This window comes from Bufo gargarizans, chromosome 1, assembly GCF_014858855.1.
Source record: "Bufo gargarizans isolate SCDJY-AF-19 chromosome 1, ASM1485885v1, whole genome shotgun sequence".
NCBI classification, from domain to species: domain Eukaryota; kingdom Metazoa; phylum Chordata; class Amphibia; order Anura; family Bufonidae; genus Bufo; species Bufo gargarizans.
In genome coordinates, this window is record NC_058080.1 from 387,444,833 (window position 1) to 387,465,695 (window position 20,863).

Genomic DNA, 20,863 nt, shown 5'->3' on the forward strand with positions numbered 1-20,863 from the left:
TTTATGTCCCGGCTTTGCGGCCTACTAGGCCGCAACTTTCATTCCGGTTATGGAGGGGGCGGGTTCGTCCTTTAGGCGCGGATTCTCCCCGACTAGCTGTCCCTCCTCCCCCAGGTGCCCACTGAGCTCCGCCTCCGGTCCTCTGAGCTAGGTTAACCCTTTATGGCAAGTCGTTTTTTTGCAGGGAACAGGGGATCTGCACTGGATTATCCGGTGTCCCCTTCTGCAGGCCAAATACCTTAATTTAGGAATTTGACCCTAACCCCTTCCTGCCGGCATGTCCACCCTGGTGGTGGGGTATGGGACTGGGCCCATGTCCTATCCGGACAGGGGAGGATTGCTCACAGTTCCCAATCCGCCCTCCGGGGCTGTTTGGTTGAGAAGGCACACATGAGGAATTCCAGACCACCCTTCTGGGTCGTCTGAGGTATATGCCACCACCTGTGAAATCAGGGGAGCACATCTGAGGGATTCCCAATCCGCCATACGGGCCGTTTGGTTGATAATGCTCCACCTGCACAAATCCAGGGGAGCACATCTGGAGGATTCCCAATCCGCCCGCTAGGCTGTTGGTTGATAATACTCCACCCGCACAAATACAGGGGAGCACATCTGAAGGATTCCCAATCCGCCCGCTGAGGCCGTTTGGTTGATAATGCTCCACCTGCACAAATACAGGGGAGCACATCTGAAGGATTCCCAATCCGCCCGCTGAGGCCGTTTGGTTGATATTACTCCACCTGCAAAAATACAGGGGAGCACATCTGAAGGATTCCCATTCCGCCCTACGGGGCCGTTTGGTTGATAATGCTCCACCTGTACAAATCAGGGAAGCACATCAGAAGGATTCCCAGTCCGCCCTACGGGGCCATTTGGTTGCACTGGGCCGTTTGGCTGATAATGCTCCACCTGCACAAATCCAGGGGAGCACATCTGAAGGATTCCCAATCCGCCTGCTGAGGCCGTTTGGTTGATTGTACTCCACCTGCACAAAGCCAGGGGAGCACAGCTGATGGATTCCCAATCCACCCTCTTGGGTCATTTGGTTGTTAATCCACATGCGCAATCCAACGGAGGACCTCTGGCAGTTCCCAATCCACCCTCCTGGGTCGTGGGTTGATTGAGTGCCGCCCACACAATCCAGGAGCGGTCATGTAGGGATGCCGATTCCACCTCCTGGGTGGTTTGATGGTTATATCACCGCCGTCACAGCCTGCAGCTGCCATGGCTAGATGCTGAGAGGTAGAGCTGCGCACAAACAGGACATTTTCCTCCTCGGTCTCCACCGCACCTCCACCCTTCCTCTTTAGGGTGACATTCAGAACCCTCACTTCTGACAGGGGTTGGTTCTGAGGGAACAGGGGACAGTTCTGCGGACTCTGATATGAATCTTCTAGTCTGCATCTATACTACCAGCAGTACTGATTGTATGCATTGCCCCCTTCCTTAGGCGGCATTTGCATTACTACTGGAGACAGTACTTACCCTTTGTATTTCCTCCTTCCACAGGTGGACTGACTGCACTTGCACTGGTCAGTGCCAGCCATTCGCGTCCCCCCTTTCGGTTGTTGACGGATTTGCTGTTCCACTGGGTACAGTTCTGGCGTTATGCATTAGCCTCTCTCATAGGAGGCGTTATGGCTTTATAGCGGGTGGCAATGTTTACTGTTAGTATTACCACCTTACATAGGTGGAGGACTTCTCTACCCACCGGGTACGGGACTATTCATATGCATGATCCTCTTTCATAGGGGTGTAGTTCTCTACCATTGGGGTCAATTCCTGCTGGGTGCATTACCCCCTGCCATAGGTTAGGAACTTGCGCTAACTCAGGATACAGTACTTCCTATATATTTTTCTCCCCTTCATAGGTGGAGTAGTTGCACTTCCATTTAGTGCAGTGCTCACAGTACGTGTTACCCCCTCCATGGAGGGGGTTACTACACTACCGTTGGATACGGTTCTGATTATCTCCCTACCTCCTTTCCTTGACGGAGGATTGCGCTACCACTGAATATTATCAACAGTCATGGCATTACCCCCTTCTACGTCTAACAGGAAATCACTGGGCATCTATGCATGTTTTCATTCAACTAAGCCATGACACTAGATACCTTGGCTTCCTTCACAGGTGGACCGTGGCAACAGTCGTTCCCATTGGTGCCTGGTACTCTTCATCTAGTGGTACATGGATAATGGGGCTGCTCCCATATTGTATCCTCCCGTCTCTTCTGGTACTGGTCGTGGGCGCGGATATGTCGTCCTTTGTTCTCTTAGTGGGGTCGCTCAGCAACACTTCAGGTGCCCTAGAGATTCCCATCCCCATGGGCCTCCACCGTTCATGTCGGTCAGAAATTGGTCCTCTACAACATGTGGTGTGCACGCCATTATACAAATGTTGGGATTACGATCCAGCGAGCCCAAGGTTGCACTGACTCTGTATTCTGGGCCACCACTCTTCCTTATTAGGTGAGGGTGTTTTGCTGGCATTCTGCATTGGCTACTACGGCGTGTTCTCTAAGTCAGGATGGGCGAGTGGTCTGAGGTGCCAGACTCAAGAGTTAATCTCTTACGTATATGGGGTGTTCAGGTCACCAAAGGGAGGCGTGGGTTCAGATCTCACTTCTGACAAAAAGCAGGGGTAATTTTCGCAAGGGCCGGAGATCGAACTCGCGGCAGTGGGTCTGGCCCCTCAGATAGGGGTTCTACCCTGACACTGCTTCGGCAGTTGCTCTTGTTTTGCTCCCTTTTTAGACGGCATGCCTCAGGATGGCTCTGGTTGACTGAGATAGCGTGGTTCCATGCTACTTCTGGGTGTCCTTAGGCCTCTCCCTCAGTTTTACGCTGGGAGGAGCAGGCTGTAACTCTTACTGTATAAGGGGTATTGCATCTCCACTACGTGCTAGGGTTCCTACTGCACATTCCTATTGCGCAGTTCCTTCGTCAGACGGCGGTTTCTTCTGACTCTGGGATTGGTATCATGTACGGTGTGGCCTCCTCGGCTGGAGTGTGGCCTTTGAGTTACTCTGGTGGCTTCCTTGGTATGGGCTCCTCCTCAGGGGTGTATTACATTACCAAGAGATTCTGTAAAGTGCCAGTCTCTGATGGCAATGGGCTTTTGCCCTGACCTCTTAATGGTCGTCGTTACTGTTAGTTGTCCGTTGCTCTGACACCTATTGTTCTTGTGTCGTCAACTCGGGTTTTGCATTGGCGTAAATGCCATAGCTATCAGCACCTTACTTTGGGTGCGCTCGACTGGGTAGCTTAGTCCCTGTGGCACTCGTCTACCACTACAGCGATACCTTCCTTCTGATATGATTACTTCTGTGTCACATCAAGCGATGGTGGTCATTCCTTTCACTGCTCCTTCCGGGGGTGGACTACGGTCCCCCCACGCCAGGCTGAGCGGGTGTCTGTCACACTTTGCCACCACTGGTAGGGATTTCGTTCCTGGAACGGAAGGCCCCCTTTTTTTTTTTTTTTCTTTCCTGTCCTTCCTCTAGCTGGATGGCTGACCATCTTTCCCTTCGGTCGTCTCGACCGGTGGCAATGGGTTGTATAGCTATGGAATCCGGGATCTATTTTTTTCTATGGAGAGTATTCTCTTTTCTTGGTCTATGCCCAGAGGTCAATATATGTCACTTATGGGATTTTCCATTACCGGTTTCTTTTACCCAGAGGAGGATCCTGCGAACCTGGTTTTTGGTTCCGCTTCCACAGTTGTGGTCAACAACCGGCTTCGCCCCTGCGATCGGTGGAACGCTGGAGGCGTTTCGGGAGCAAACAAGCCCCCCTCTGGGACGGCTTCTTCTTCTTCTTGTATGTCAATTTGTCCTTCGTCATTTGCATCAGGCAGTGCTCCGCCCAGAATTTTCTTTCTGGCGGAAGGTCGCCGCTTTCCGGGTCGTCTCAGAAATGGTTTTCTCTTCTTTCTCCCTCGTATTTTAAGGGCGGGCTCTCCATCAGCCATCTATTTTGGCCTCGGAGATTTGCTGGTCCATATCTGGCGCGTTGGCGCGTTCCTCTGTATGGGTTTTCTGCCTGATTTTCTTGGAGGTCCTTGTCATAGCTGGCGTCTTCCAAAGGGATGTTTTTCTCCTGGGATGTCTGCCTGACGGTTGCTTCCTAGCGGAGTGATGGCCTGGCCGACCAGCGGTCGTCACTTCTCGGGTTCATCTACTCCAGGCATCGCTTCTAGAGGGCAGCGTCTTGGACTTCCGGCAAGTTCACTGAGTTTTTCGGGGGGCTTTTCTAGACATCAACTGTTGCTGCTCCAGACAGCAAGATCTTGCAGGCGGCAGCGGATGACGCATTCTTGAGGGCGTTTTTTCTCCATGGCGTGTGATTTGTTTCCCTCCCCGTGGACTGCTTTAGGACGTCCCACGGTCTGTGTCCCCCAATGATACTAGCGAGAAAACGAGATTTTTGTGAACTCACCTGTAAAATCTCTTTCTCGCGTAGTTCATTGGGGGACACAGCTCCCACCCAGTGTTCTGTTTGCCGCACATATTGGCGGTTGGTGGGCCATTATGGTCCTCAGTTCTGGTTCATTCCGACTGAGGTTTGTCAGTTATTGGTTGTTTACTGTATTTTCCTTATTGATTTTTTTTTTTATTTTTTATTTTTTATTTTTATTTTTTTTCCTCCTACTCCTATTGCTTGGGCACAAACTGATATGCTCTCTCCAGGCTGGAGGGGGTATAGCCTGCAGGGGAGGAGTTATCACTTCTTAGCCTAGTGTCGCCTCCTAGTGGCAGCAAGCAGCTATACCACGGTCTGTGTCCCCCAATGAACTACGCTAGAAAGAGATTTTACAGGTGAGTTCACAAAAATCTCGTTTTTAAATACCTTCCAATGTACTGATTATTTCGCCCATTTTATCTCTAATCGCGCCAATCTAGGATTTCTCTCTTTGATTTCTTACTATACTTGCTAGAATTTTACCAACCTTTTCACCCTGTGAGGCTGACCGGATCCCTTGAAAAAGTAGTTCTTTCCTACTTCTATCTAGTTGGTGTATTTTTTAACTTTTCTTGTTCTTCCTCCCAGACTCTTATTGCAATCAGTGGGGTCCCCTCTCCCTCCTCCCATAAATACCCCCCCACTCTAAATAGTCGCCCCCCTCTGCTGGACGACTCCATTACCTAGCATAAAGACTCCTTTCCCCTCTGCCACCCCCGGCCTCAAAGGCCCTCCCCGTCCGCCCACTCGCTAACCTCTTCCGGAGTCTGGAAAAAAAAAACACTTTCCTTTATATTCCACCCTTAATTTTGCCGGGAAAAAGTAAGCTATACTTTAAGCCTGCCACCCTTAGTCTTTTTTTTTTACAGTTATAAACTCTCTTTTTTGGGCATTAGTGTTAGCTGAGTAATCTGGGAAAAATCTAATCTTTACTCCCTGTATCTGATATTTTTCAGAATTTCTGGCATCAGATAATATTATATTGCGGTCCTTAGCTAATAGACATTTCACCAGTATCGGTCTGGGATAATTCTCTGGGACCCTATTTTTTGTGGGGACCCCGTGTGCTCTTTCAATAGCGAACAGGGGGGAGAGAGTACCCTCTTTACAATTCTCCCTTATCCATTTCTCCATAAATTCAGTACAATAATCCCCCTCTGCACGCTCTGGGATCCCTACACATCTTATGTTGGATCTTCTTGATCTATCTTCTTGGTTGATTAATTTTTGTTCCATCTTGCCATTCATCTGTTTTAAAAGTACCACCTCCTTCTCTAAATTCTGAACAGAATGTTCCACAACGGGGATCCTTTTCTCCATCTCATATAAGCGCTGCCTTACTTTCTCCATCTCACACAACATCCTAACATCCATTTGCACTGCCCCGAGCTGCGTCACTATATTACCCATTACATTTTCCATCCTCGAGACAAAATATGTCCTTCATCATTCTTGCATCTGTTTCTGTAAATATCGCAGAGGTTCCCCTCACTCCCCCTCCACCCATAGACCCATTCTCGTGCATCGAACCCTGAGACCCAACATCTGTAGTTTTTTATTTTTGTTTGGACCCGCCCTCCAACCCTGTTACTGATCTCCTAGCGCTGCCCCCTGTAGTGCTGTGCTGTTCCTCCCTTTTTCTTGGGTGGCATTTTAACTCACTCCTCTCCCTCTCTCCCGCTTTCTTTGCCCTTTTTCTCCTCCCTTTCCCCTCCCCTCCTTCACCTCCTCGTTACAATACTGTGCTTAGCCTACACAGAAACCTTAAAGGGGTTGTCTGGGTTCAGAGCTGAACCCGGACATCCCTTCTTTTTTCACCCCGACAGCCCCCCTGACATGAGCATCGGAGAAGTTCATGCTCCGATGCTCTCCTTTGTCCTGCGCTAAATCGCGCAGGGCAAAGGCATTTTTAGGAGTTCCGGTGACGTACCGGGCCTCTCCATGGGGCTGACAGGAACCCCGGTGAAGTCACCGGCACTGAAGGGCGGGATTTAGCTCTGCCCTAGCCAGTAAAATGGCTAGGGCAGAGCTATAGCCCGCCCCTCAGAGCCGGTGACGTCACCGAACACAGTGCCGGGCGGAAGTTACCGCCCGGCAGTGTGTTATTGAAAAGAAAAGAGCCCGTGCACTTTGCGATTTAGCGCAGGGCACAGGAGCGCATCGGAGCAGGAGATGCTCTGATGCTAGGCTCAGGGATGCTGCTGGGGTGAAAATAAGGGTATGTCCGGGTTCAGCTCTGAACCCGGACAACCCCTTTAAATCAAACGAGATTCCAGCCCTCGAATTTAGAATCTGTTGACATATTACAACAATCAGTTAAAATAACCGTACATTTGTTAGAAACACAAATTGTTAATATAGTAGGAGGTAAAAAGAAATGAGAGGAAAAAACAAGTCCAACAAACAGGTTATAGACACTTTCGTAATGTCTGTAAGTACCACAAAAAAAAGAAGAAAAAAAGTCTCCTGTTCCAAAAAACGGGGAAATGGAAAAGTCACAAAGCAGTTGGTCACTTAATGGTTTGACTCCAAGGATGAGGTCACATAGGGGTAGGTTAGTCCATAGTTAATCTGGGAGAGTTTGAGGATGTTAAAGAGGGGGGTTAGTCCTGTATGAAAACGGTTTCTAGGGTCCAGATAAGAATAGCAATAGGGGTTAATATGAAACGGCTACTGTAAGATGTCTCAGCCGCTGAATAATATCGTCAGTCCCCCCCTTTCTTTTTTTCCCTCTTTTCCTTCCCTATTTCCCTCTCTCCACTTCTTGCTTGTTACTTTACTTCTTCCAGCAAAAAGTGAGGACATCAAGCCTCCAAATAGGGGTAGAGCAGCTTTTTAAGAAACAACCTCCCTCTTACAGTCATTACACTCTTCACGCTCCATCTTCCAACTCCACTATTTACTCCACTCCTTTTTTCATCCGATCTGAATAATCATCTTATTATAGAAAAGGATGCATCAGGAACTATCCCTGAGAGCCATAAACTCCCTCTGTGTCTGGCCCAACAATACTTTCAGCTGCTGTGCGAATTACCCAGAGATATGACACCAGACCGGCCCCAAGGCCTCAAACAGGAGCTACAGCCCCAACCTCTCCAGCTTCATTCGCTCACCGCCTCTGGAGTATATCCACTCCACTTCTCATCACAAATGAGGGACTCCTCACTGCGGACAACGCCTACGGCGGCCCCCTGCAGTCAAACAATCAATATCACCTTCCGAGTTCTCCCGGCGGCGCGGTGACCAGCACAGATCAGGACCTAAACTGGAGCCTCAGTGTCGGCGTTGGGATCCCGCAAAACCTCTCAGAGCGGACTCCGCATCGGGTCAGCAGCAGCGGGCGGTCGGGCAGCCAGTGTGCAGGGGGGCGGAGCCTAGCGTCACACGTCAGATGCTCCTCTCAGGCTTGCATTTTACTGCAGAATTGGCAATTCCCACAAGGGTATGACCCTTTCGTGGTTAGCCATGTTGTTTTTTGTCTCTGTTAGCTGTTCCATTGAAAATGGCTATGCACTAATTGTTCCTCTCCTGTATGTTATCATGGGATAGTCAGTAATGATATTTTTCAGGTCCTCATCTAACCTCAGAATATTCCAATATTTCTTGGACCACCACACGCAGGATTGCGTCCTGGCGCGTCATCTCGCGAGAGGCGAGATTTCCTGTGAACCCGCGCACACAGGAGCGTGCGTTCACAGGATCCGGAGGTGCACGAGTGCATCTACAGCCGGCCAGCGGCGATCATTCGCTGGCAGGCTGTTGATGCTTTTTATTAACTCCCAAAAAGGTATATTAGACGCTGTTTTGATAACCGCATCTAATATACCTGCTTACCTGGTCCTCTGGTGGTCCCTTTTGTTTGGATCGACCACCAGAGGACACAGGCAGCCCTGTAAGTAGCACCAAACACCACTACACTACATTCTCCTCCCCCGCCTTGTCACTTATTAACCCCTGATCACCCCCTGTAAGGCTCCATTGAGACGTCCGTATGTGTTTTGCAGATCCGCAAAACACGGACACCGGAAATGTGCTTTCCGCATTTTGCAGATACGCACATTGCCAGAACTATATAGAAAATGCCTTTTCTTGTCCGCAATTGCAGACGAGAATAGGACATGTTCTATAGGCTCTAAAACAAACGCAATGTTCGCCCGATCTTGTGCGCACACTTGCGTTCAGTCCACCCCACGTTTTTTTTTTTCTGATCACTGCACCAGAAATCTCGCGCAGGCGCGGTACCACCTGCATGATCATCAAGCTCCTGAGGCAACAGCGCTCAGATTACGTCACTGGGCTCGGCGCATGCCCAGTGAGACTTTTGAGGCTGTTGCCCTCAGGAGCTTGATGATCATGCAGGCGGTACTGCGCATGATTTGTGGCGGCCGACAGGAAGAAGAACGGGGCATTTCTTGAAGGTAGAAGATGACGTGGCGAGGGGCGGAACCACTTGCCGGGGCTGTGGGAGGTTATTTCAGGATCAGGAGGCGTTCTTGGGCTTCAAATTAAGGCAGGCTGGGCACTGCAGGGGGCCGTCACTGGGCTCCTGAGAGGGAAAAAAACGCCCCTCAGGGCACCTTGGAGCTTCATTAGCATATCCGAAAAGAGCTTCTTTATTTCGTTTTTTTTTTTTTATCAAAATGACAAAAGTAAGAAGACCACTGCAGGAAATGAGGTACTTTATTGAACATGGCAATGTTGAAAGCTTAAAATGCTAAAAGCAGGTGACAGATTCCCTTTAATTACTTCTCTACTGTAAGAATAAAGGCCAATGCATGCAGTGCGTCACGTTACCGCAAAACGAACATGTTAAGTGACCGTGAAATAGCATGCTTTTCATATGCTTCACTATATGGCACGCAACGCATTTAAAGAGCGGCAATTCTTATACTTTCCATTGTGTTGTGTTCCGTTGTTATAGGGAACGCAATGCCTATGTTTAGCCTAGCCTCTCACTGATAACCGATTATGTTTTTGCAGGACTAGGCACTTGTATAAGTGAAGGGAATGGATAGTCAAAAGTTCAAGACTGAAGCTGTAAACCTTTTGAAAAACTGCTGTCATTCAGCGAAGGCTATAAAAACTTGTAAACTCAGATTGTCAGCTTAAAGGGACACTGACAGGCCCAATAATCATATTTAGGCATATATATATGACAGTACAGGTTTTCTAAAGTGTATTAAAATCATATAAGTATCCCCCCTGTCCACCTTATAAATACAGTAAACTGAAGTTTTATAACCTGGTAGAAGCGTCTTCATTCTGCCACTTGCGCCCAGCCAGCCTCGCCCCAACTGCCGTTTTGAAGCGCCGCCCAGCTCATCAATATTCACTTCGCTGGGCGGCTACTACTGTCCCCGACTGCACAAGATCCGGCGCATGCCCAATACAATCCTATCGGCATCGGCCTCCGTCTTATCTTCAGCGCATGCGCCCGACACCCTCACTGGCCGGGATCACATCGCGCCTGCGTTCAGGCAGCATCTTTGAGGCCGCTACAGCCTCTTCGGTATGCGCATGCGCTGGGCACTGTTCAGAGCGCTGCTCTCTTACACCTCAGAATGGGTTAATACTAGAGGCCGATGCCCATAGGATTGTATTGGGCATGCGCCGGATCTTGTGCAGTCGGGGACAGTAGTAACCGCCCAGCGAAGTGAATATTGGTGAGCTGGGCGGCGCTTCAAAACGGCAGTTGGGGCGAGGCTGGCTGGGCGCAAGTGGAGATGAAACGCCGCCCCTTGGGCAGAATGAAGACGCTTCTACCAGGTTATAAAACTTTAGTTTACTGTATTTATAAGGTGGACAGGGGGGGATACTTATATGATTTTAATACACTTTAGAAGACCTGTACTGTCATATACAGACGTGGACAAAATTGTTGGTACCCTTTGGTCAATGAAAGAAAAAGTCACAATGGTCACAGAAATAACTTTAATCTGACAAAAGTAATAATAAATTAAAATTCTATAAATGTTAACCAATGAAAGTCAGACATTGTTTTTCAACCATGCTTCAACAGAATTATGTAAAAAAATAAACTCATGAAACAGGCATGGACAAAAATGATGGTACCCCTAGAAAACACAGAACATAATGTGACCAAAGGGACATGTTAATTCAAGGTGTGTCCACTAATTAGCATCACAGGTGTCTACAACCTTGTAATCAGCCATTGGGCCTATATATATGGCTCCAGGTAATCACTGTGTTGTTTGGTGATATGGTGTGTACCACACTCGACATGGACCAGAGGAAGCAAAGGAAAGAGCTGTCTCAAGAGATCAGAAAGAAAATTATAGACAAGCATGTTAAAGGTAAAGGCTATAAGACCATCTCCAAGCAACTAGATGTTCCTGTGAGTACAGTTGCACATATTATTCATAAGTTTAAGATCCATGGGACTGTAGCCAACCTCCCTGGACGTGGCCGCAGGAGGAAAATTGATGACAAATCTAAGAGACGGATAATCCGAATGGTAACAAAAGAGCCTAGAAAGACTTCTAAAGAGATTCAAGGTGAACTTCATGCTCAAGGAACATCAGTGTCAGATCGCACCATCCGTCGTTGTTTGAGCCAAAGTGGACTACATGGGAGACGACCAAGGAGGACACCATTGTTGAAAACGAATCATAAAAAAGCAAGACTGGAATATGCCAAACTACATGTTGACAAGCCACAAAGCTTCTGGGAGAATGTCCTGTGGACAGATGAGACAAAAATCGAAGTTTTTGCCAAGGCACATCAGCTGTATGTTCACAGACGAAAAAATGAAGCATATCAAGAAAAGAACACTGTCCCTACTGTGAAACATGGAGGAGGCTCTGTTATGTTCTGGGGCTGCTTTGCTGCGTCTGGCACAGGGTGTCTTGAATCTGTGCAGGGTACAATGAAATCTCAAGACTATCAAGGAATTCTAGAGAGAAATGTACTAGCCAGTGTCAGAAAGCTTGGTCTCAGTCGCAGGTCATGGGTCTTGCAACAGGACAATGACCCAAAACACACCGCTAAAAACACCCAAGAATGGCTAAGAGGAAAAAATTGGACTATTCTAAAGTGGCCTTCTATGAGCCCTGACCTCAATCCTATTGAGCATCTTTGGAAGGAGCTGAAACATGCAGTCTGGAAAAGGCACCCTTCAAACCGGACACAACTGGAGCAGTTTGCTCATGAGGAGTGGGCCAAAATACCTGCTGAGAGGTGCAGATGTCTCATTGACAGTTACAGGAAGCGTTTGATTGCAGTGATTGCCTCAAAAGGTTGCGCAACAAAATATTAAGTTAGGGGTACCATCATTTTTGTCCATGCCTGTTTCATGAGTTTATTTTTTTACATAATTCTGTTGAAGCATGGTTGAAAAACAATGTCTGACTTTCATTGGTTAACATTTATAGAATTTTAATTTATTATTACTTTTGTCAGATTAAAGTTATTTCTGTGACCATTGTGACTTTTTCTTTCATTGACCAAAGGGTACCAACAATTTTGTCCACGTCTGTATATGCCTAAATATGATTATTGCGTCTGTCAGTGTCCCTTTAACCACTTCAACCCCGCTAGCTGAAACCCCCTTAATGACCAGGCCACTTTTTACACTTCTGCACTACACTACTTTCACTGTTTATCGCTCGGTCATGCAACTTACCACCCAAATGAATTTGACCTCCTTTTCTTCTCACTAATAGAGCTTTCATTTGGTGGTATTTCATTGCTGCTGACATTTTTACTTTTTTTTGTTATTAATCGAAATTTAACGTTTTTTTTGCAAAAAATGACATTTTTCACTTTCAGCTGTAAAATTTTGTAAAAAAAAAAACCGACATCCATATATACATTTTTCGCTAAATTTATTGTTCTACATGTCTTTGATAAAAAAAAATGTTTGGGCAAAAAAAAAAATGGTTTGGGTAAAAGTTATAGCGTTTACAAACTATGGTACAAAAATGTGAATTTCCGCTTTTTGAAGCATCTCTGACTTTCTGAGCACCCTGTCATGTTTCCTGAGGTTCTACAATGCCCAAACAGTAGAAAAACCCCACAAATGACCCCATTTCGGAAAGTAGACACCCTAAGGTATTCGCTGATGGGCATAGTGAGTTCATAGAACTTTTTATTTTTTGTCACAAGTTAGCGGAATTTTTTTTTTTTTTCTTACAAAGTCTCATATTCCACTAACTTGCGACAAAAAATTCTAGGAACTCGCCATGCCCCTCACGGAATACCTTGGGGTGTCTTCTTTCCAAAATGGGGTCACTTGTGGGGTAGTTATACTGCCCTGGCAATTTAGGGGCCCAAATGTGTGAGAAGTACTTTGCAATCAAAATGTGTAAAAAATGGCCTGCGAAATCCGAAAGGTGCACTTTGGAATATGTGCCCCTTTGCCCACCTTGGCTGCAAAAAAGTGTCACACATCTGGTATCGCCGTACTCAGGAGAAGTTGAGGAATGTGTTTTGGGGTGTCATTTTACATATACCCATGCTGGGTGAGAGAAATATCTTGGCAAAAGACAACTTTTCCCATTTTTTTATACAAAGTTGGCATTTGACCAAGATATTTCTCACCCAGCATGGGTATATGTAAAATGACACCCCAAAACACATTCCCCAACTTCTCCTGAGTACGGCGATACCACATGTGTGACACTTTTTTGCAGCCTAGATGCGGAAAGGGGCCCAAATTCCTTTTAGGAGGGCATTTTTAGACATTTGGATCCCAGACTTCTTCTCACGCTTTAGGGCCCCTAAAAAGCCAGGGCAGTATAAATACCCCACATGTGACCCCATTTTGGAAAGAAGACACCCCAAGGTATTCAATGAGGGGCATGGCGAGTTCATAGAAATTTTTGTTTTGGGCACAAGTTAGCGGAAATTGATTTATCTTTTTTTGTTTTTTCTCACAAAGTCTCTTTTTCCGCTAACTTGGGACAAAAATGTAAATCTTTCATGGACCCAATATGCCCCTCATGGAATACCTTGGGGTGTCTTCTTTCCGAAATGGGGTCACACGTGGGGTATTTATACTGCCCTGGCATTTTAGGGGCCCTAAAGCGTGAGAAGAAGTCTGGAATATAAATGTCTAAAAAATGTTCCGCATTTGGATTCCGTGAGGGGTATGGTGAGTTCATGTGAGATTTTATTTTTTGACACAAGTTAGTGGAATATGAGACTTTGTAAGAAAAAACAAAAAAAACAATTTCTGCTAACTTGGGCCAAAAAAATGTCTGAATGGAGCCTTACAGGGGGGGGTGATCAATGACAGGGGGGTAATCACCCATATAGACTCCCTGATCACCCCCCTGTAAGGCTCCATTCAGACGTCCGTATGATTTTTACGGATCCACTGATACATGGATCGGATCCGCAAAACACATACGGACGTCTGAATGGAGCCTTACAGGGGGGTGATCAATGACAGAGGGGTGATCACCCATATAGACTCCCTGATCACCCCCCTGTAAGGCTCCATTCAGACGTCCGTATGCGTTTTGCGGATCCGATCCATGTATTAGTGGATCCGTAAAAATCATGTGTGAAAGTAGCCTTACCGCAACGCTCGCCGGTCCCATCGACTATTATGTAAGATCTGGCAATGCTGCATCCAGAGAGCCCCGTACTGCGACATCACTGTGCGTTCTATCCCCGTACTGCGACATCACTGTGCGTACTATCCCCGTACTGCGACATCACTGTGCGTACTATCCCCGTACTGCGACATCACTGTGCGCCTTTCGCCCTGGATTAGGGAGACCAGTTATAAGTGTTTCTAACATGTTGCTAATAGTAGTCATGGTGGAGATAGGCCCCATGGTTATTTGTTACACCCCTGATTGCAGAGGCAATGCTTTGACAAAATGGGTCCTCCTTTAACCACTTCAACCCCCCTAGCTGAAACACTCTTAATGACCAAGCCACTTTTTACACTTCTGCACTACACCACTTTCACCGTTTATTGCTCAGTCATGCAACTTACCACCCAAATTAATTTTACCTCCTTTTCTTCTCACTAATAGAGCTTTCATTTGGTGGTATTTCATTGCTGCTGCTGATAATTTTACTTTTTTTGTTATTAATCGAAATATAACAAAATTCTTTTTAAAAAAAATGACTTTTCACTTTCAGTTGTAAAATTTTTCCAAAAAAAATGACATCTATATATACATTTTTCCCTAAATTTATTACATGTCTTTGATAAAAAAAAATATGTTTGGGTAAAAATAAATAAATAAATGGTTTGGGTAAAAGTTATAGCGTTTACAAACTATGGTACGAAAATGTGAATTTCCGCTTTTTGAAGCAGCTCGGACTTTGTGAGCACCTGTCATGTTTCCTGAGGTTCTACAATTTCCAGACAGTACAAACACCCCACAAATGACCCCATTTTTTTTCTTACAAAGTCTCATATTCCACTAACTTGTAAGGCTACTTTCACACTAGCGTTCGGAGCGGGTCCGTCTGACGTTTCATCAGACGGATCCGCTCCTATAATGCAGACGGTGGCTCCGTTCAGAACGGATCCGTCTGCATTATAACTTAGAAAAATTTCTAAGTGTGAAAGTAGCCTGAGCGGATCCGTTCAGACTTTACATTGAAAGTCAATGGGGGACGGATCCGCTTGAAGATTGAGCCATATGGTGTCATCTTCAAGCGGATCCGTCCCCATTGACTTCCATTATAAGTCTGGACGGATCCGCACGGCCAGGAGGACACCCGAACGCTGCTTGCAGCGATCAGGTGTCCGCTCACTGAGCGGACACCCGAACGCTGCTTGCAGCGATCAGGTGTCCGCTCACTGAGCGGAGGCTGAGCGCTGGCAGACGGATGCATTCTCAGTGGATCCGCCTCCACTGAGAATTAGGGATCGACCGATTATCGGATTTACCGATATTATCGGCCGATATTCAGGATTTTGAACGTTATCGGTATCGGCATTTATTTTGCCGATATTCCGATAACGTCCTGGGAACACAGATCGCGCTGCTGACAGCGCTCTCCATGTTCCCTCAGCAGCAGCACAGGGGAGAAGGAGCAGTGTCTCCTCCCCCTGTGCTGCTGCTGCCGCTCCAGCCAATGGGAGGACAGGGGACAAGAGGAGGGGAGGAGCTATGGCCACTGCACCACCAATGAAGCTTAATCTCACATTAATTCATATACAGAAGGCGGGAGCTGCAGGATCACATAGCCGGCTCCCGGCCTCTATGAGCTGTAGCTGCGATCTGCGGTAGTTAACTCCTCAGGTGCCGCGGATCGCAGCTACTGCTCATAGAGGTCGGGAGCCGGCTATGTGATTCTGCAGCCAGCTCCCGCCTCCTGTATATGAATAAATGTGAGATTAAGCTTCATTGGTGGCGCAGTGCGCCCCCCAGTATCAGACATTGGTGGCGCAGTGCGCCCCCCCCCCCCCCCCAATATTAGGCATTGGTGGCGCAGTGCGCCTCCCCCCCAAGCCCCCAGAGTATTAAGCATTGGTGGCGCAGTGCGCCCCCCCCCCTCCCCCCCCCAGTATTAAACAGTGGTGCGCCCCACCCCAGTCGCAGTGCGCCCCCCACAGGATTCCCTCTCCCCTGCTCCTCCGATCGGAGCCCCAGCAGTGTAATGCTGGGGCTCCGATCGGTTACCATGGCAGCCAGGACGCTATTGAAGCACTGGCTGCCATGATAAGCTCCATGCTACTGTGTGCACAAAGCACACAGCAGCAGGGACAGTGTGAGCTCCTATTCACCCTGATAGAGCTCTATCAGGGTGAATAGGACAAGGGCTCTAGTCCCTAAGGGGGCTAAAAGTTAGTTAAAAAAAAAAAGTAATAAAAATAAAAACACCAAAATATTAAATATAAATGAAAAAGAAAGATTTACAAAAAAAATAAAAATACACATTAACAATAAACATTAATTTTCAGCAGATTTGTGGGAATTTTAATTTTTTTTTCAAAAATGAAAATTCCCAGAATATCGGTATAAATTATCGGCTATCGGCCTGAAAGTTCACAAATTATCGGTATCGGCCCTAAAAAATCAATATCGGTCGATCCCTACTGAGAATGCATTAGGGTCAGACGGCTGCGTTCAGGGCCGCTTGTGAGCCCCTTCAAACGGAGCTCACGAGCGGACACCTGAACGCAGGTGTGAAAGTAGCCTAACAAAAAATGAAAAACTTCCATGAACTCACTATGCCCATCATGAAATGCCTTGGGGTGTCTTCTTTCCAAAATGGGGTCACTTGTGGGGTAGTTATACTGCCCTGGTATTTTAGGGGCCCAAATGTGTGGTTAGTAGTTTGAAATCAAAATCTGTAAAAAATAGCCGGTGAAATCCGAAAGGTGCTCTTTGGAATGTGGGCCCCTTTGCCCACCTAGGCCGCAAAAAAGTGTCACACATGTGGTATCGCCGTACTCGGGAGAAGTTGGGGAACTTTTCCCATATTTTTTTTATACAAAGTTGGCATTTGACCAAGATATTTCTCTCACCCAGCATGGGTATATGTAAAATGACACCCCAAAACACATTCCCCAACTTCTCCTGAGTACGGCGATACCACATGTGTGACACTTTTTTGCAGCCTAGATGCGCAAAGGTGCCCAAATTCCTTTTAGGAGGGCATTTTTAGACATTTGGATCCCAGACTTCTTCTCACGCTTTCGGGCCCCTAAAATGCCAGGGCAGTATAAATACCCCACATGTGACCCCATTTTGGAAAAAAGACACCCCACGGTATTCAATGAGGGGCATGGCGAGGTCATAGAAATTTTTTTTTTTTTTGGGCACAAGTTAGCGGAAATTTATCTTTTTTTGTTTTTTCTCACAAAGTCTCCCTTTCCGCTAACTTGGGACAAAAATTTCAATCTTTCATGGACTCAATATGCCCCTCACGGAATACCTTGGTGTGTCTTCTTTCCGAAATGGGGTCACATGTCGGGTATTTATACTGCCCTGGCTTTTTAGGGGCCCTAAAGCGTGAGATGAAGTCTGGAATATAAATGTCTAAAAAAATTTACGCATTTGGATTCCGTGAGGGGTATGGCGAGTTCATGTGAGATTTTGTTTTTTGACACAAGTTAGTGGAATATGAGACTTTGTAAGAAAAAGCTAAATATAAAATCAATTTCCGCTAACTTGTGCCCAAAAAATGTCTGAATGGAGCCTTACACAGGGGGGTGATCAGGGAGTCTATTGGGTGATCACCCTCCTGTCATTGATCACCCCCCTGTATGGCTCCATTCAGACGTCCATATGTGTTTTGCGGATCCACGGTGTCGTGTTTTGTGGATCCACGGATCCGCAAAACACATACGGACGTCTGAATGGAGCCTTACAGGGGGGGGGTGATCAATGACAGGGGGGTGATCAGGGAGTGTATATGGGGTGATCACCCCCCTGTAAGGCTCCATTCAGACGTCCGTATGTGTTTTGCGGATCCGATCCATGGATGCGTAGATCCGTAAAACACATACAGACATCTGAGTGGAGCCTTACAGGGGGGTGATCAGGGAGTCTATATGGGGTGATCAGGAGTTCATAAGGGGTTAATAAGTGATGGGGGGGAAGGGGGAGCTGTAGTGTAGTGGTGGTTGGTGCTACTTTACAGAGCTACCTGTGTCCTCTGCTGGTCGACCCAAGCAAAAGGGACCACCAGAGGACCAGGTAGCAGGTATATTAGACGCTGTTATCAAAACAGCGTCTAATATACCTGTTAGGGGTTAAAAAAAAAAAAAATCGCATCTACAGCCTGCCAGCGAGCGATCGCCGCTGGCAGGCTGTAGATCCTGTGTGTGTGCGTTCACAGGAAGTCACGCGTAGACGCGTGACTCTGCCTGGGACCGCGATCCTGTGTTAGGCGGTCCGGAGGCAGTTAAAGGGCTTCTGTCACCCCACTAAACAGTTTTTTTTTTTTTTTTTGTTTGTTTACTTATAATCCCTATACTGCATTTTATGCATACATAATCGAATTAATCATTTCGGTTCAGTAGATTCTGTTAAAAACATACTTTTAATATATGCAAATGACCTTGCTACCAGCAAATTAGGGCGGCTACTTGCTGGTAGCAGCCGCATCCTCCTATCCTAAAGACGCCCCCTCCGCATGTTGATTGACAGGACTAGCCAGAGGACTATCCCCTCCGCTGATCCTGTCAATCAACATGCGGAGGGGGCGTCTTTAGGATAGGAGGATGCGGCTGCTACCAGCAAGTAGCCGCCCTACTTGCTGGTAGCAAGGTCATTTGCATATTTTAAAAGTACGTTTTTAACAGAATCTACTGCACCGAATGAGCTCTCACACAGCTCTGTACACATAAAAATAAAGTTATGGGGGCCAGAATATGGGAATGCAAATTTAAAAAAAAAAAATTTCAGTATTAAAACACAAGAACAATTATTGTGGTATCTTTGTAATGACTGCATCCTGGAGAATGAAGGTAGCATTCAGTCAGTTTTACAGCATAGGAAACTAAATACTAAACCCATAAAACTGGTGGAATGTTTTTTATATATATATATATATATATATATATATATATATATATATATATATAACAAAAAGAAATTCCGCAGCACTTCCAAAGGGTAAAATGAAAAAATAGTACTTTATTTACCAGACAGCAACGTTTCGATCCTTCTCTCTGGGATCTTTCTCAAGCACTGCTTGAGAAAGATCCCAGAGAGAAGGATCGAAACGTTGCTGTCTGGTAAATTAAGTACTATTTTTTTCATTTTACCCTTTGGAAGTGCTGCGGAATTTCTTTTTGTTATATACTTTGGAGGGGGACTGCCTTCACAGCCGCTTGCACTCCGCGGACATCTTTTTACGCAGTGCGGCTCCTGTTGCCTTTTTTCTATATATATATATATATATATATATATATATATATATATATATATATATATATATATATATATGTATTTTATAATTCTATCCCATTTTGATTCCCCACCCCACTACATTAACCGTGCAACCGTAAATGGTGCCATTATAAAGTTCAATTTTCCACACAAAAACAAGCCCGTATACAGCTATGCGGCTGGAAAAATGAAAAAGTTATGGCTTTGGGTAGGCTGCAAGTAAAAAAAAAAAACACAAATGGAAAATCGGAAAATCACCTGGTCATGAAGGAGTTAATGCTGGATGGCTTGGACATTGCCTCTAAATATCCATCACTTTGCCTAATTATCAACGGTCATATTCTAAATATTGTCGCTGACTGTGCTTTACTAGATCGCATTTAGGCCGAATGCACACGGCAGTGAGCGGTCCGTGGTATCCTGGCCTGGCAGTGCAGGAGCGCACGGAGTCATTGGTTGCTATGACGCCGTGCTCTTCATGCCGCACTACAGTAATACTCGTATGATCTATATGGCTGTATGCATTCGGCCTTACACGCCATTCTCCTCCGGTGAAGCCGTTTGTTGCCAGAGGGCGGTGTGAATAAAGTTGAATATAAGCTTTTCTATATTTTTTTCTTGTTCTTTACCATTCTGTTTTCTTTTAGGCATGGCGGGGTCTTCATTGTTGTTTCCCGACATTGGATCTGTCTTTATGTGCAAAGTGTGCAACACAATACTGACAGAAGGACGCAAAGTGTGCGACTCCAGTGAAGTGTTGGACCTGATAGCGTTCCTGTCGGTTACTAAGCAAGTGCGGAAGGTAGTGCCGATACGCTATGATGTAAGCCCAAGTCTGGAAGGGTGCGTTTATATCCATCTGAAATGCGGAGTTTGCACAGCTAAAGTCGGCGTTCTTCTCATTTGTGCAGTTGCAGAAGTCGCTCACCTAAGAGATTTGTATTGTCTCTTTAAAAAATCAATTCTGTGCTATTCCATGAAGACAAAAAAACTGCTTGAAGGAAGCCGGTTTTATTTTAACGCTGGAAATTGTGTGAGACATCTTGAAGAACTGGAGAAGACGACGTTTGACACCTTCAGATGTATCCAGCAGTTTGCTGACACCGTACAGCTCCACATACCATTGCCTCTTGCTGAAGCGGAGTTAAAGAAAACCAAGGCTGTGAAATAAAACATTTTGGACCATGAGGATATGGCCTACATGAGCATTTGTATTTTTAGGGCTCAACCACACAAACGTGCGCTGTGCATTGGGGACCGCAAATTTTTGTCCCTAATGCACGTGGACACCGCTGATGGGTCCGTGATCCAGTAGAGCAGGTGGCTGCACGGACTGAAATGCCGCTGAAGCACTCCATAGAGCTTCCATGGCGTTCCGCTTGTGCCTCCGCACTGTATCTTCCGGATTGTGGACCCATTCAAGCGAGTGAGTCCGCACCCATTAAACTTTTGAAATGAATCTTTTGTTAGAAAATGTATGGTTCCATTTTACAGCTAAGGCTGGGTTCACACTTGAGCGTTTTACAGCACGTTCCTACTCGCTGTAAAACGCGCAACAGGCAAGAACCAAT

The 20,863-nt window shown here is 46.4% G+C and overlaps 1 long non-coding RNA gene across 3 annotated transcripts in view; it reads left to right on the forward strand.

The window, feature by feature from the left end:
* Positions 1 to 20,480, forward strand: part of LOC122931531 — a 35,616-nt gene extending 15,136 nt beyond the window's left edge. For all 3 annotated transcript variants that reach the window (XR_006388235.1, XR_006388237.1, XR_006388236.1), the window contains exon 3: positions 19,940 to 20,480. This is a non-coding gene — a long non-coding RNA (uncharacterized LOC122931531). The remainder of the gene's footprint in view (positions 1 to 19,939) is intronic.
* Positions 20,481 to 20,863: the final 383 nt, after the last annotated feature.